Here is a 14,430-nt window from a genome sequence, read left to right on the forward strand (position 1 = left end):
AAGTGTGGTTTGAGGCGGTTGACATTTAGGACCCTCAAAGGGTTCATGGGGGATTGCAAGTTTACCAGATAGGTGACCTCGCTCTTTCTTTCCACCACCTCAAAAAGCCCAGTCCACTTATCTTGGAGAGCCCTAGGCTCCACTGGTGCCATGACCCACACTTTTTGTCCAGCCTGAAACTCAACTATAGTGGCATTCTGGTCGTACCACCGTTTCATATCCTCCTGGCTTGCTTCCAGGTTCTCCTGAGCGAGACTCCTGAAGCGGGCAGTCTGGTTTCTTAGTGCCAGCATGTAGCTAAATACATCCTGGTGTGGTTTACTAGGAGCTTTCTCCAAAGCCTCCTTCACCAGACTGAGCGGTCCCCTCACGGGGGGCCATAGATGAGTTCAAAGGGGCTAAAGCCAACTCCCTTTTGAAGCACCTCCCTGTAAACGAACAGAAGGCATGGCAAGAGGACGTCCCACTTACACCTCAAGGGCTCTGACAGGCCCTGAATCATGCTTTTCAAGGTGCGGTTGAATCTCTCAACCAGACCATTACTTTGGGGGTGGTAAGGGGTGGTGAACTTGTAGGTTACCCCACACACCTTCCACAGAGACTTCATATAAGTGGATATGAAGTTTGTACCTCTATCAGATACCACCTCCTTGGGGAACCCCATGCGGGTAAAAACTCCCATCAAGGCACGTCCCACCACGGGGGCAGTGACCGTCCTTAGAGGAATGGCTTCTGGGTATCGTGTGGCATGGTCCACCAAGACCAGGATGAACCTGTTGCCCATGGCTGTCTTGGGATCCAGAGGCCCCACAATGTCAATTCCTACCCTTTCAAAGGGAGTACTGACTACAGGTAAAGGTTGAAGGGGAGCTTTGCATTTCCCCCCACTCTTGCCACTTGCCTGACAAGTCTGACAAGACCTACAATAAACAGCTGACTGATTGTGCATCAAGGGCCAGTAAAAGTGGGAGACAAGCCTCTTATAGGTCTTGTCCTGCCCTAGATGTCCTGCCAACGGCACATCATTAGCCAAACCCAGTAGGAAGGCCCTGAAGCACTGGGGTACCACCAGCATACGAGCTGACCCAGGCTCAGGAACCTTAGGCTCACTATACAGGAGGCCATCCTCCCAATAAATCAGGTGAGTACCTGGCTCCTCGCCAGCCGCCTGGGCTGCAGCCTGCTGCCGTAGCCCCTCAAGAGTAGGGCACTCCTTCTGCGCTGTGCAGAATGCTTCCCTGGTGGGTCCCCTTTCCTGCTGCCACTGTGACAGCTCAGGGACCTCCCCCAGTTCAGCCACCTGTTCCCCTGTAGGCTCCGGGGCATCACCCTCAGGCTCTGCCTCCTCCTGGACCGTGGGAACTTCTGGGGCCGGTTTCCCGCGCCCCCTGCCCTTCCTCTTCTTGGCAGTCCCCTGGGCCACTGTTTCAGGCTCCAGGGGCTCTTGACTACCCTGATTGGCTGCCATAGACCGGGTGGATACGCATACCCACCCAGGCAGACCCAACATCTCTAAGTGAGACCTGTGTTCCATCTCCTTCCAAGGGGAATCCTCCAGGTCGTTATCTAGCAAACAATCAACAGGCATGGTTGGACTCACAGCTACTTTCCAGGAACCTGAGACCCCCCCCATTCAAAGGGAACCTGCGCCACTCTGCAGAGGCGCTCAGAGTTGTCTACCTCAACTACTTGGTGAAGTACCCGGGGATCAATCTGCTCTTTAGACACCAGGTGACTCCTCACTGTAGTCACACTGGCTCCTGTGTCTCTCAGAGCCTCCACCCTCTGTCCATTGATGGTCACTGATTGCCTGTATTTCTTAGTGTTATCAGGCACTAGGGGGGTGATTCTAACCCTGGCGGTCGGTGATAAAGCGGCGGCCAAACCGCCAACAGGCCGGCGGTCGAAAAAATGGAATTCTGACCCTGGCGGCAAACGCCAACACAGCCCGCCACATTAACACTCCGACCGCCATGGCGGTACAGACAAACAGCGCGGCGGTCACCGCCAACAGGCAGGCGGCAGACAATGTACTGCCCACACTATCATAACTCACCAATCCGCCACCTTTTCCGGGGCGGGAGCCCCGCCGATAAAAACACGGCGGAAACAGACTACGAACGGGAAAACGCTCACCAAAACACACTCCACGAGTACGGAGGACAGCATGGAACCCGAATTAAACATCCTACCTGCTCTCGTCTACCTGCTCATCTACCACGAGTACGAACGCTGGCGCAGACGACAACGGTGAGTACTGCAACTACGACACACGGGAGGGGGGAGGAGGGAAGCTTACGGCACACACATATGCGACCCCCACCCCCCCAAACAATGTACACACCAATGCAGAGCAACAATGCACAGTGACACCACCCAAACCCCCCTGAAAAATGCAAAGACATAATTAAATTGTGAAGAAAAATTTATATAAAAAATAGACTCTGATAAATATAGGTCAACTATGCAAAATATCCATACCAAAATAATACTATATACACTGCCATGGAGAACCAAGGCAATTAGTCCTCTACATCAAAATTAAATAGAACAGTCCGTGGGCCACAGTGTAGCGACACAAGGGCAAAGCCCACACAGGAGACCTGAGTCCTTTGGAGAGAACACTGCAGGGCATCTGATGAAAAAACTACAGGCATCTCAGGGGGAAGGGAAGGGGGGGGCACCACAGCCACATGAGTCCACGACGCCAGATCCACGAAGGGGCCACAATGCCCATTGATGTATCCTGGGGAGTGCAAAGCCACAGTCTCTCAAGTCCCTACAGTGGGTGGGTTGCCCACTGTGCCATCCTGGGGAGTGCAAAGCCACAGTCTCTCAAGTCTCTACAGTGGGTGGATTGCCCACAGTGCCATCCTGGGGAGTGCAAAGCCACAGTCTCTCAAGTCCCTACAGTGGGTGGGTTGCCCACAGTGCCATCCTGGGGAGTGCAAAGCCACAGTCTCTCAAGTCTCTACAGTGGGTGGGTTGCCCACAGTGCCATCCTGGGGAGTGCAAAGCCACAGTCTCTCAAGTCTCTACAGTGGGTGGATTGCCCACAGTGCCATCCTGGGGAGTGCAAAGCCACAGTCTCTCAAGTCTCTACAGTGGGTGGGTTGCCCACTGTGCCATCCTGGGGAGTGCAAAGCCACAGTCTCTCAAGTCTCTACAGTGGGTGGGCTGCCCACTGTGCCATCCTGGGGAGTGCAAAGCCACAGTCCATCAGGTGGATGACAGTCTCCACTGGTCAAGGAGGAGGCATGGTGGGCACAGTGAACCATAAACAGTGCTTGACAGGAAGGGCCCAGTGGAGCGGTGCTTGAGACGGCGGTGCCCAGCGGAACGGTGCATGAGACGGCGGTGCCCAGCGGAGCGGTGCTTGACAGGAAGGGCCCAGCGGAGCGGTGCTTGACAGGAAGGGCCAAGCGGAGCGGTGCTTGAGACAGCGGTGCCCAGCGGAGCGGTGCTTGACAGGAAGGGCCCAGCGGAGCGGTGCTTGAGACGGCGGGGCCCAGCGGAGCGGTGCATGAGACGGCGGTGCCCAGCGGAGCGGTGCTTGACAGGAAAGGCCCAGCAGAGCGGTGCTTGAGACGGCGGTGCCCAGCGGAGCGGTGCTTGACAGGAAGGGCCCAGCAGAGCGGTGCTTGACAGGAAGGGGCAGCGGAGCGGTGCTTGAGACGGCGGGGCCCAGCGGAGCGGTGCTTGACAGGAAGGGCCCAGCGGAGCGGTGCTTGAGACGCCGGTGCCCAGCGGAGCGGTGCATGAGACGGCGGTGCCCAGCGGAGCGGTGCTTGACAGGAAGGGCCCAGCGGAGCGGTGCTTGAGACGGCGGGGCCCAGCGGAGCAGTTCTTGACAGGAAGGGCCCAGCGGAGCGGTTCTTGAGACGGCGGGGCCCAGCGGAGCGGTGCTTGACAGGAAGGGCCCAGCGGAGCGGTGCTTGAGACGGCGGGGCCCAGCGGAGCAGTGCTTGACAGGAAGGGCCCAGCGGAGCGGTGCTTGAGACGGCGGGGCCCAGCGGAGCGGTGCTTGACAGGAAGGGCCCAGCGGAGCGGTGCTTGAGACGGCGGGGCCCTGTTCAGCGGTGCCTATCTTCACGGCGGGGCCCTGTTCAGCGGTGCCTATCTTCAAGGCGGGGCCCTGTTCAGCGGTGCTCTTCTGCACGGCGGGCCCTCTTCAGCGGTGCTCTTCTGCACGGCGGGGCCCTGTTCAGCGGTGCCTATCTTCACGGCGGGGCCCTGTTCAGCGGTGCTCTTCTGCACGGCAGGCCCTCTTCAGCGGTGCCTATCTTCACGGCGGGGCCCTGTTCAGCGGTGCTGTTCTGCACGGCGGGCCCTCTTCAGCGGTGCCTATCTTCACGGCGGGGCCCTGTTCAGCGGTGCCTATCTTCACGGCGGGGCCCTGTTCAGCGGTGCTCTTCTGCACGGCGGGCCCTCTTCAGCGGTGCCTATCTTCACGGCGGGGCCCTGTTCAGCGGTGCTCTTCTGCACGGCGGGCCCTCTTCAGCGGTGCTCTTCTGCACGGCGGGGCCCTGTTCAGCGGTGCCTATCTTCACGGCGGGGCCCTGTTCAGCGGTGCTCTTCTGCACGGCGGGGCCCTGTTCAGCGGTGCTCTTCTGCACGGCGGGCCCTCTTCAGCGGTGCCTATCTTCACGGCGGGGCCCTGTTCAGCGGTGCTCTTCTGCACGGCGGGCCCTCTTCAGCGGTGCTCTTCTGCACGGCGGGGCCCTGTTCAGCGGTGCCTATCTTCACGGCGGGGCCCTGTTCAGCGGTGCTCTTCTGCACGGCGGGCCCTCTTCAGCGGTGCCTATCTTCACGGCGGGGCCCTGTTCAGCGGTGCTCTTCTGCACGGCGGGCCCTGTTCAGCGGTGCCTATCTTCACGGCGGGGCCCTGTTCAGCGGTGCTCTTCTGCACGGCGGGCCCTCTTCAGCGGTGCCTATCTTCACGGCGGGGCCCTGTTCAGCGGTGCTCTTCTGCACGGCGGGCCCTCTTCAGCGGTGCCTATCTTCACGGTAGGGCCCTGTTCAGCGGTGCTCTTCTGCACGGCGGGCCCTCTTCAGCGGTGCCTATCTTCACGGCGGGGCCCTGTTCAGCGGTGCTCTTATGCACGGCGGGCCCTCTTCAGCAGTGCCTATCTTCACGGCGGGGCCCTGTTCAGCGGTGCTCTTCTGCACGGCGGGCCCTCTTCAGCGGTGCACATCCAGTAGGTCAAGGGAGCCAGACCTGAGCTGGACTCCCTGCTCAGTCGCCCTCCGACCGTGATGTTTCTGGACCCTTCGGTGACGGATTCCTGGGCCCTTTGGTGTCCTCCTTTACAGCTGGGATGTGGCATGTGGGGCCCACCTGCTCCGCGCTCCTGCTGGCTGACTTCTCTGCCCTGCTGCCCTTTCGCTCCTTAGATGGGGCTCTCGGGCCCTTGCCTCCCCTAGATGTTGTGGCTGGTGAAGTGGGCGAACTTTGCTCCTTGGGGGCAGCCGTGTCAGTCCTCGCACGGCGGCCCTTTTGTTTCCTGGTCCTCTTGCCGGGGGGGTGGCTGGAAGTGTCCTTGCTGCTGATTGAGGTGTCACTGCTGGCAAAGGGTGGACTCCAGAACCCATGCACAACAGTGACACTCGAAGCTGGGCTGGTGGTGGCTGTGGTACTCTTGGGACTCTTTGCAGATGGAGGGGGTAGGTCATCGGAGGGAAAGAGGTTAAGATTAGCCAGGAAAAGTTTTTAAGGGCCAAGGTAAAGGGTAGGAGAAGTGGTGATGGGAGTGGAGGAAGAGGATGTGGTTGTAGGAGAGTCAGGTGTGCTGTCATTGGGTGAAGGTGCTGGTGCTGTAGGCTGTCGTGAGGTGGATGTCTGTTGGGTGGGTGGCTGCCTGCGTTTGTGTGTCTTGGAAGAGGGGGTGACAGACACAGTGGGAGAGGACACAGGGGACGTGTAAATGGCAGTGGGGGTGGTGACTGCACGCGTGCGGACTGTACAGGAGGGTGTGGTGGTGATGGAAGCACTGGCTGATGTTGGTGTGCATGCAGGTGTGAGTGTAGACATCACAGGGAGGGAGGAGGGAGACGAGGAGGAGGGGGACACAGGGGTGGTAGAGACTGTTGGAATGTCTGCATCTGGGTGTTGCTTGGGTGAGTGTTTGTGGGATCTGTGGTGCTTGTGTCTGGATGCGCTGCCCTTGGGTGTTGAGGTGTGTGCAGGCTGGTCAGATGGTGTGGATGGGATAGGCTGAGGAACAGGAGACAGAGACAGGGTGGAGGCAGTCAGAAGAGGGAGGCTGGAAACAGGGACAATGGCTGCCGTCAGTGCTGAGGCCAGAGCAGTGAACGATCGTTGATGGGCAGCCTGACCCGAATGAATGCCCTCCAGGTAGGCATTGCTCCGATGCACCTCCCTTTCTACCCCCTGGATGGCATTCAAAAGGGTAGTCTGCCCAACAATGAGCATCCTCACAAGGTCAATGAGCTCCTCACTGAGGGCAGCAGGGGTGACAGGGGCAGGGGCTGAGGTGCCTGGGGTGAAGGAGACGCCCGCCTTCCTGGGCGAGCGGGCACGGAGCGTAGGCTGAGGGGCTGCAGGGAGGGCGGGGCTGGTGCGCTGGGTGGCGGCTGTACCTGTAGAGGCGGGGGGCACGGATGTTGCCGCCATCGCTAGGGAGCACCCATCCGAGGACGTGTCTGTGTCGCTGGTCTCACCACCGGTCCCCGTTGTGGTGCTCCCCTCGCCCTCCGGATCACTGGTGCCCTCGGTGTCTGTTCCTGGGCCCACCGGGGCCTTGTGACTTGCAGCTCCCTCGTGCTCCGATGCCAAATCTCCTCCGCCTGATGATGCTAATGCACACATGCACAAGAAGATGAAGAAGAAGGGTGGGGGGAGAAAAAAGAAGACCAGGTTGAGTGCATGCAATGTCAACACCGTTGGCGGAGAGGACAGACACAGGAGCCTCATGCACTAAGCCGCGCATTCGGGGTACACTACTCAGTACTTCTGACTAGGACAACAGGTCAAGAGACGACAAACGCACACATGTGTGAGGCTGGACCATCAATAGCTGTACTTGTCACCCTACAGAGGTGGGGGCCGGGAGCACAGGGCCATGCCTAAGGGAGAGGACTACACTACAGAAAGCGCCCTGGCCTAATGTCACCCACAACCCTCCTCCCCCACCCACTGCGCAGAAAGATAGCAGAATGTGCTGATACTCACCCCCTTGTGTCTGCTGTGATGCTCTCAAGCGCCCATCCAAATCAGGGTAGGCCACCGCCAGGATCCGGGACATCAGGGGGGTCAGGGTACGACTGGCACCCCTCCTAGGTTGGGAGGCCATCCCCAGCAGTGACTCGGCGGTCTTCCTGGTCGCGCGGCGGATGTCCTCCCACCTCTTGCGGCAGTGGGTGCCCCGTCTGACGTGGACCCCCAGGGCCCGGACTTCCTTGGCGATGGCACGCCAAATCTCGACTTTCTGATGGGCGCTGACCTATGTGACATGTACAGGGTGGGAAGGAAACATTCATCAACTTACGGCATGTTAGATGTGATTGGCCCCCCCTCCCCAACCTTGCCATATGGCACATGCTCTCATCTGTCGTGCGTTGCACTCCTCATTCGCCCCCCACCCCACCAACTTACATCCACCCCACTCCACACAGGCATCGCCCATTCCATGTGCACCCGGTGTACTTACCTGTTGGTCTGGAGGACCGTAGAGTAACGCATACGGGGGGAGGACCCCATCCACGAGCTTCTCCAACTCTTCAGACGTGAAGGCAGGGGCCCTTTCCCCAGTCGCAGCAGCCATTGTCACTTCCAGACCGAGCTCACAGCAGCACTTGCAGTATAGGTCCTCTCCTGTGGATGATCAGGTCTCGAGTGATTAAGCAGATAGAAAATGGCGGTCACGCCCGCGGTGGTGCGTACTGCGGCGGTGCGTACCGCTACCGCCGGCGCACATCGTCATTGGCTCCTGAAACCCATAGGCTTCAATGTGAACCAATGCGGCTTCGTATGGCGGTCTTCGACCGCCTACCGCCACGGTGTGCTCCGCCAGCGCATTGACCTCACATCCCATTGTCCCACTTCACAGGTCAGGCAGCCGCCATTTCAAGGGCCCACATGGCATAATTTCTACTGCGACACACATGCCTAGGCCTTGCATTGCCACACATACACGCCTTTCAATACATAGATAACCGTGTGCTATGCAAGCTGTGGTGAACGTACCAGTGATTAGCTTGACTCTGTGCTCCATGTTGTCATTCCTAGGCACCATCCGCTGGGACTTGCGAGGAGAAGGATGAATCCTCTCGTGTACCGACCGCTGGTGGACCTGTCGACAATGGAAGAACGCCACATCATACTACGATACCGACTTGACCGTGCCACTATCCATGAACTGTGTGCCCAGCTGGAGCCAGCCCTGATGTCCCCCATCCGCCAACCCACAGGAATTCCCCCTCTGGTGCAGGTGCTGTCAGTCCTCCATTTTCTTGCAAGTGGCTCATTCCAGACAACAGTGGCCATGTCATCTGGAATGTCTCAGCCCATGTTTTCAAAAGTTTTGTCTAGAGTGTTGTCTGCCCTGACGAAACACATGCGGAGTTACATTATATTCCCTGAGGAGGTTGATTTGGCCACTGTGAAGGGTGATTTTTATGCCCTTGGACATATTCCCAACATCATTGGTGCCATTGATGGGACCCATGTGGCCTTAGTCCCCCCAAAAGACGATGAGCAGGTGTACAGAAACAGGAAAAATTACCATTCTATGAACGTCCAGGTGGTCTGTTTGGCTGACCAGTACATCTCCCATGTGAATGCCATGTTCCCTGGTTCAGTGCATGACGCGTATGTGATGCGTAATAGCAGCATCCCTTATATGATGGAACAGCTACAGAGACAACGTGTGTGGCTAATAGGTGACTCTGGTTACCCCAACCTGCCTTGGCTATTGACCCCAGTGAGGAATCCCCGGACCAGGGCAGAGGAACGGTACAATGAGGCCCATGGGCGAACTAGGAGGATCATAGAAAGGACCTTTGGCCTCCTTAAGGCCAGGTTTAGGTGCCTGCATATGACAGGGGGATCCCTGATGTACTCACCAAAGAAGGTGTGCCAGATCATCGTGGCCTGCTGTATACTTCACAATCTGGCATTGCGACGTCAGGTGCCTTTCCTGCAGGAGGATGGTCCAGGTGGTGGTGTTGAAGCAGCTGGGGAGCCTGCGGAGAGTGAAGAGGAGGAAGACTCAGAGGACGACACAGACAACAGGGACAGAGTTATCCAACAGTATTTTCAGTAGCACACAGGTAAGAATCACCCACGCCATTTTACTTTTCCTGAAAGCCTCCTGCTTCTCAACTTTGTCTATGACCCCCCAGTTCTTTTAAACTGATGTTTGATTTTCCCTTCCCTTTTCAGTGCTGTATGACCCACTGCGTGACTTCTGCTTGGTTAGCCCATGGACTAATGCTTATTGATCTCGGTATGTGTTCAGCACAAAGTTAACAGAACATAATTGATCGGTAATGTGTTATACATTTGTAAATAATACAGCCTGACTCCTGATTGATTTCAGTGCATTGAGTGATTTATTTTTTGTGCTAGATAATGGTACATGATATTAACACGGTGATGGGTGGGGGTGGAGTAATGTCCATGGCAGAGTCCAGTTCTCAGTCTCACAGGTGCATTGTCCATATGCCTGTGGAAGGATGGAGCAGGGGCAGTTCAAGGTTGGACAGGGTGGCAATGTGGGACAGTGGGATGACTTCAGGGGGTATCTCATGCTGGCGGGGGTCTTGACATCCTACTCTGTCTATTTTTTTGATCTCAGGCTCCTCTTGCGGGGTGGTTGTTCTTCAGCAGGAGGTGGGGTTCTGGTGGCCTGTCGTTGTGGTGGGGCCTCCTGTCCACTAGCGCCGGCGGAGGTGGTAGGCTGTTCCTGGTCCGGGCTAGTGACAGGGGCCCTGTGTGGTGCCACATGGTCCCGCAACGTGTCTTCTATCCGGTTGAGGGCCTGGACTATGCTCCCCATTGGTGAGTTGATTGGTGAACCCCATGTAGCGTTCCTCCTGCTGTGCCTGGATCTCCTGGAACCTGGCCAGTACCGTCGCCATTGTCTCTTGGGAGTGGTGGTAGGCTGCCATGATGGTGGTGAGGGCCTCTTGGAGAGTGGGTTCCCTGGGCCTCTCCTCCCCCCCCTGTCGCACAGCAGCCCTCCGAGTTGCCCTGTTTCCCCCGGCCTCTGTCCCCTGGGCGGTGTGCCCACTACCACTGCCCCCAGGTCCCTGTTGTTGTTGAGGTGGTGGGTTAGCCTGGGTGCCCTGTAGTGGCAGACACACCGCTGATTGACCTGTCCTAGAGACAGAGGCATGGGCCCGCTGGGTGGGAGCTGTGCTGTTGTTCCCAGAGAGGGTTGGGTCTGCTGTGGCCTGTGTGTGGGGAACCGACTGTCCAGAGGTCCCCGATGGTCCGGGCTGGTCATCAGGTTCCAGGTCGACAGAGCTGCTGTCATCACTGGCGGCCTCTTCCGGGGGGGGGGGTGGACATTTCTGGACCCTCCTGGCCGGTGTGTTGGCGTTCGGGTCCTGCATGGGGTAAGAGAGTATGGTTATTGTTTCTGTGTGTGCTATTGCGTGCGATTTATGGGTGCCCTTGTCCCCCAGTGCTGTCATTCCCTTGGGGGAGGTGTTGTGGGGGTGTTTGGGGGGGGGTATGTGCAGTGGTCATGCTTAGGTGATGGGTGTCCATAGTTTGTGGTGGCATGCAGGGGTTGGTGTTGGGTGGGTTGTGCTGGAGAGACATTCTCAGGGAGGATGTGTGATGGTGGCTTGGGGGTGAGGGTGGTGGTGGGGGGTAGCATGCTGGGGGGGGGTGAAGTAGTTGAGATTGTACTTACCAGAGTCCATTCCTCCGTGTACTCCAGCGAGGCCATCAGGATGCAGGATGTTTAGTACCTCTTGCTCCCATGCTGTGAATTCGGGTGGAGTGGGTGGGGGTCCCCCGCCAGTCTTCTGCACTGCGATGTTGTGTCGCGAGACCATCGAGCGCACCTTTCCACGTAAGTCGTTCCAGCGTTTGCGGATGTCGTCTCGATTTCTGGGATGCTGTCCCACCGCGTTGACCCTGTCCACGATCCGCTACCATAGCTCCGCCTTCCTGGCTATAGTGGTGTGCTGCACCTGTGAGCCGAAGAGCTGGGGTTCAACTCTTATAATTTCCTCCACCATGACCCGGAGTTCTTGGTCCGAAAAGCGTGGGTGCCTTTGGGATGCCATGGGGTGGTGTGGATGAGGTGTGGGGTGGTGTATATGGTGATGAGTGTGTTGGTGTGTGGTGCTTTGTGCTTCTATGTGGTGTGTGTGATGGTGTAGTGTGCCTCTGTGTGATGTAGCTCTCTATTCTGTGAAGTGTCTCTCTCTCCTTCGTCTCTGATCTTCAGTCGAAGGGGTTTGTGGGTGATGTGGGTGTGTGTTTTATAGTTGATTGGATGTGTGGGAGTGTTGTTTGTATGTGTGTCAGGTGTGTGTATTTCAAATTGTCCAATGTGGCTGTGTTTTGGAGCTGTGTGTGTATTTTGAGCGCGGCGGTGTGTACCGCCAATGGAATACCGCGGTTGAAAGACCGCCGCGTGGATTCGTGGGTCAGAATGGCATGGGCGTGTTTGTGTTGGCGTGGCGGTGGAGGTTTGGTCATCTCCAGTTTTCCGCGGCCCGCTGATGAGGCGGCCTTCCTTGGATATCGGGTTTTTGGCGGTTTCACAGTTGGTGGTCAGAATGACCGTGGCGGTTTTGCCGCGGCGGTAGTATGGCGGAGTTCTGACCGGCGGTATAGGCCTTTTACCGCCGAGGTCAGAATGACCCCCTAGGTTTCTATGGACCATCTCACTGTCCCCTAGTGAGACAAGGGTCATTTCTGCTGGTTCCCACCCACCTGAAACCAACTCCTCCCCAAGCACTACACTGGCCAAACCCTGGGACGGTGCACCAGTGGGTGCCGGTGTACTTTTGGGGCATTTGGGGTCCCCCCTCACATGACCCACCTGGTCACATGCATAGCACTTACGTGGGGGACCACCTGCCACTGGCTTCCCTTTGGACAACCATGGCTTCTTTTCACTGGGGGGTTGGGAATCCTTACCCCGGGAATCAGTTTGGGGCCCTTTATAGAACTCCCCCTGTTTGCCCTTAACCCCCCCTTTCTTCTGAGAGGGACCCTGCCTGGGATGTGTACCCTTCTCTCCGGCTGCACTGTAGGATTGCTGCCACCCTCCCTACTGGACTGGTTCCTCTGATCTAACTCCTTTAAGTTAAGCTCATGAGCCAGCTGCATCTTCCTTTCCTCAAGGACTGCTCTTCTCTCATCTCTTTCTTTCTCCAGATTGAGCTTCTGCAGCTCCAATTGGTATGCCCTCTCTGCCTGTCTGTCCTGCAACTCCTCAGGTGTCGGATCCTTGGATGAGACACTGCTACCTGCCCTGGAGACCTTCTCCCTGGACATAACAGGCCCACCCACAATACCATTGTGTACTGAACACTCTTCATCATCCTCCTCATCTCCCTCATCCTCTATGTGCCCTTCAGTGCTCTTGGCTGTCACCCAGGCCCTCAGCGCCTTTTGCAGCTCCTCCTTCCTGGATGAGCTCTTAATGGGACAGTCAAAACTTTTACAGAACTGCTTCAACTGATCTTTGGTATAACTCTCCAATTTCTCAAGGTCAAAGTCAGCTCCAACTGATGCATCTCCAAGTAGAGACATGATGAAAGGTAAAAAGAGTGCAAAGTTCCAAATGCAGAAACAAGTTCCCAAATGAAGTTCAAAGTCAATCAAGGATCAGCGAAAAAAAACAAAGTGGACGTAGGGAAAAATCCACAAAAAGAGAAAAAGCAAAAATCTCAAGACAAGCAGTATGTGGTCACGTAGTGGTCTGAACTCGAACAGTAGTGTGCACTTAATTACTGTATGTCAAGTACAAATACAAGTCCAAATCCCAACGGCTGATCACCAATGTTAGAAATTGGGTCTTTGGTTGACAGTCAGGTTACCCCCTGTTCAAGCAAGGACCCTCCCTCTAGTCAGGGAAAAGGAGAATCACCCTCAGCTAACCCCTGCTTACCCCCTTGGTAGCTTGGCAGAGCAGTAGGCTTAACCTCAGAGTGCTAGGTGTAAAGTATTTGTACCAACACACACAGTAACTTAATGAAAACACTACAAAATGACACAACACTGGTTTAGAAAAATAGGAAATATTTATCTAAACAAAACAAGACCAAAACGACAAAAATCCGACATACACAAGTCAAGTTATGAATTTTTAAAGATTAAACTCAAAAATAGCGCTTAGAAACAAAAATGCTTCGATCGGATGTTAACAAGGCGTCGTGACGGAGTCGTTCCCAACAAGCTGACACCAACGGCGCCGGACACGGAGTCGTGTAGACCCCCAAGTACAGTACCTTTGGTGAAGAATGGTAACAAGCCGATGCGCGAAGTCGGAGATCGCGGCGTCTGTGCGAAACGTTGAATCTATGCGCTTTGAGCGGCGTCGATCACGACGTGGTCCGGCGACTTCCACTGAGTCGCGGACTTCAGCATGGCTGCAGCGGCGTCGGGCCTGCGAAGAGCCACGGCGCCAGGTGCAGGCGGCGTTACCGGATTCAGCAGCAGCGTCGGTCCGGAGTCGTCCGAAGTCGATTTCCTTGGATTTCCACCAGCTTTCCTTTCAAGGGCCCAGGGACTGGATAGGGCACCACTTGTCAGAGCAGGAGTCTCTCCAGAGACTCCAGGTGCTGGCAGAGAGAAGTCTTTGCTGTCCCTGAGACTTCAAACAACAGGAGGCAAGCTCTAAAATCAAGCCCTTGGAGATTTCTTCTCAAGATGGAAGGCACACAAAGTCCAGTCTTTGCCCTCTTACTCTGGCAGAAGCAGCACTGCAGGAAAGCTCCACAAAGCACAGTCACAGGCAGGGCAGCACTTCTTCCTCAGCTATCAGCTCTTCTCCAGTCAGAGGTTCCTCTTGGTTCCAGAAGTGTTTCTAAAGTCTGTAGATTTGGGTGCCCTTCTTATACCCATTTTAGTCTCTGAAGTCACCTTTCTTCAAAGGGGACTCAAACCTACTTGTGAAATCCTGCCTTGCCCAGGCAAGGCCTCAGACACACACCAGGGGGTTGGAGCCGGCATTGTCAGAGGCAGGCACAGTCCTTTCAGATGAGAGTGACCACTCCACCCCTCCCTCCTAGCAGAGATGGCCAATCATGAAATGCAGGTTACACCCCAGCCCCCTTTGTGTCACTGTCTGGTGCGAGGTGAAAAACAACCCAACTGTCAAACTCACCCAGACAGGAAATCCACAAACAAGGCAGAGTCACAGAATGGTTTAGGCAAGAAAATGCTCACTTTCTAAAAGTGGCATTTTCAAACACACAATCTTAAAATAAACTTTACTT

The sequence above is a fragment of the Pleurodeles waltl genome, chromosome 2_1, assembly GCF_031143425.1.
Source record: "Pleurodeles waltl isolate 20211129_DDA chromosome 2_1, aPleWal1.hap1.20221129, whole genome shotgun sequence".
Classification (NCBI taxonomy): Eukaryota; Metazoa; Chordata; class Amphibia; order Caudata; family Salamandridae; genus Pleurodeles; species Pleurodeles waltl.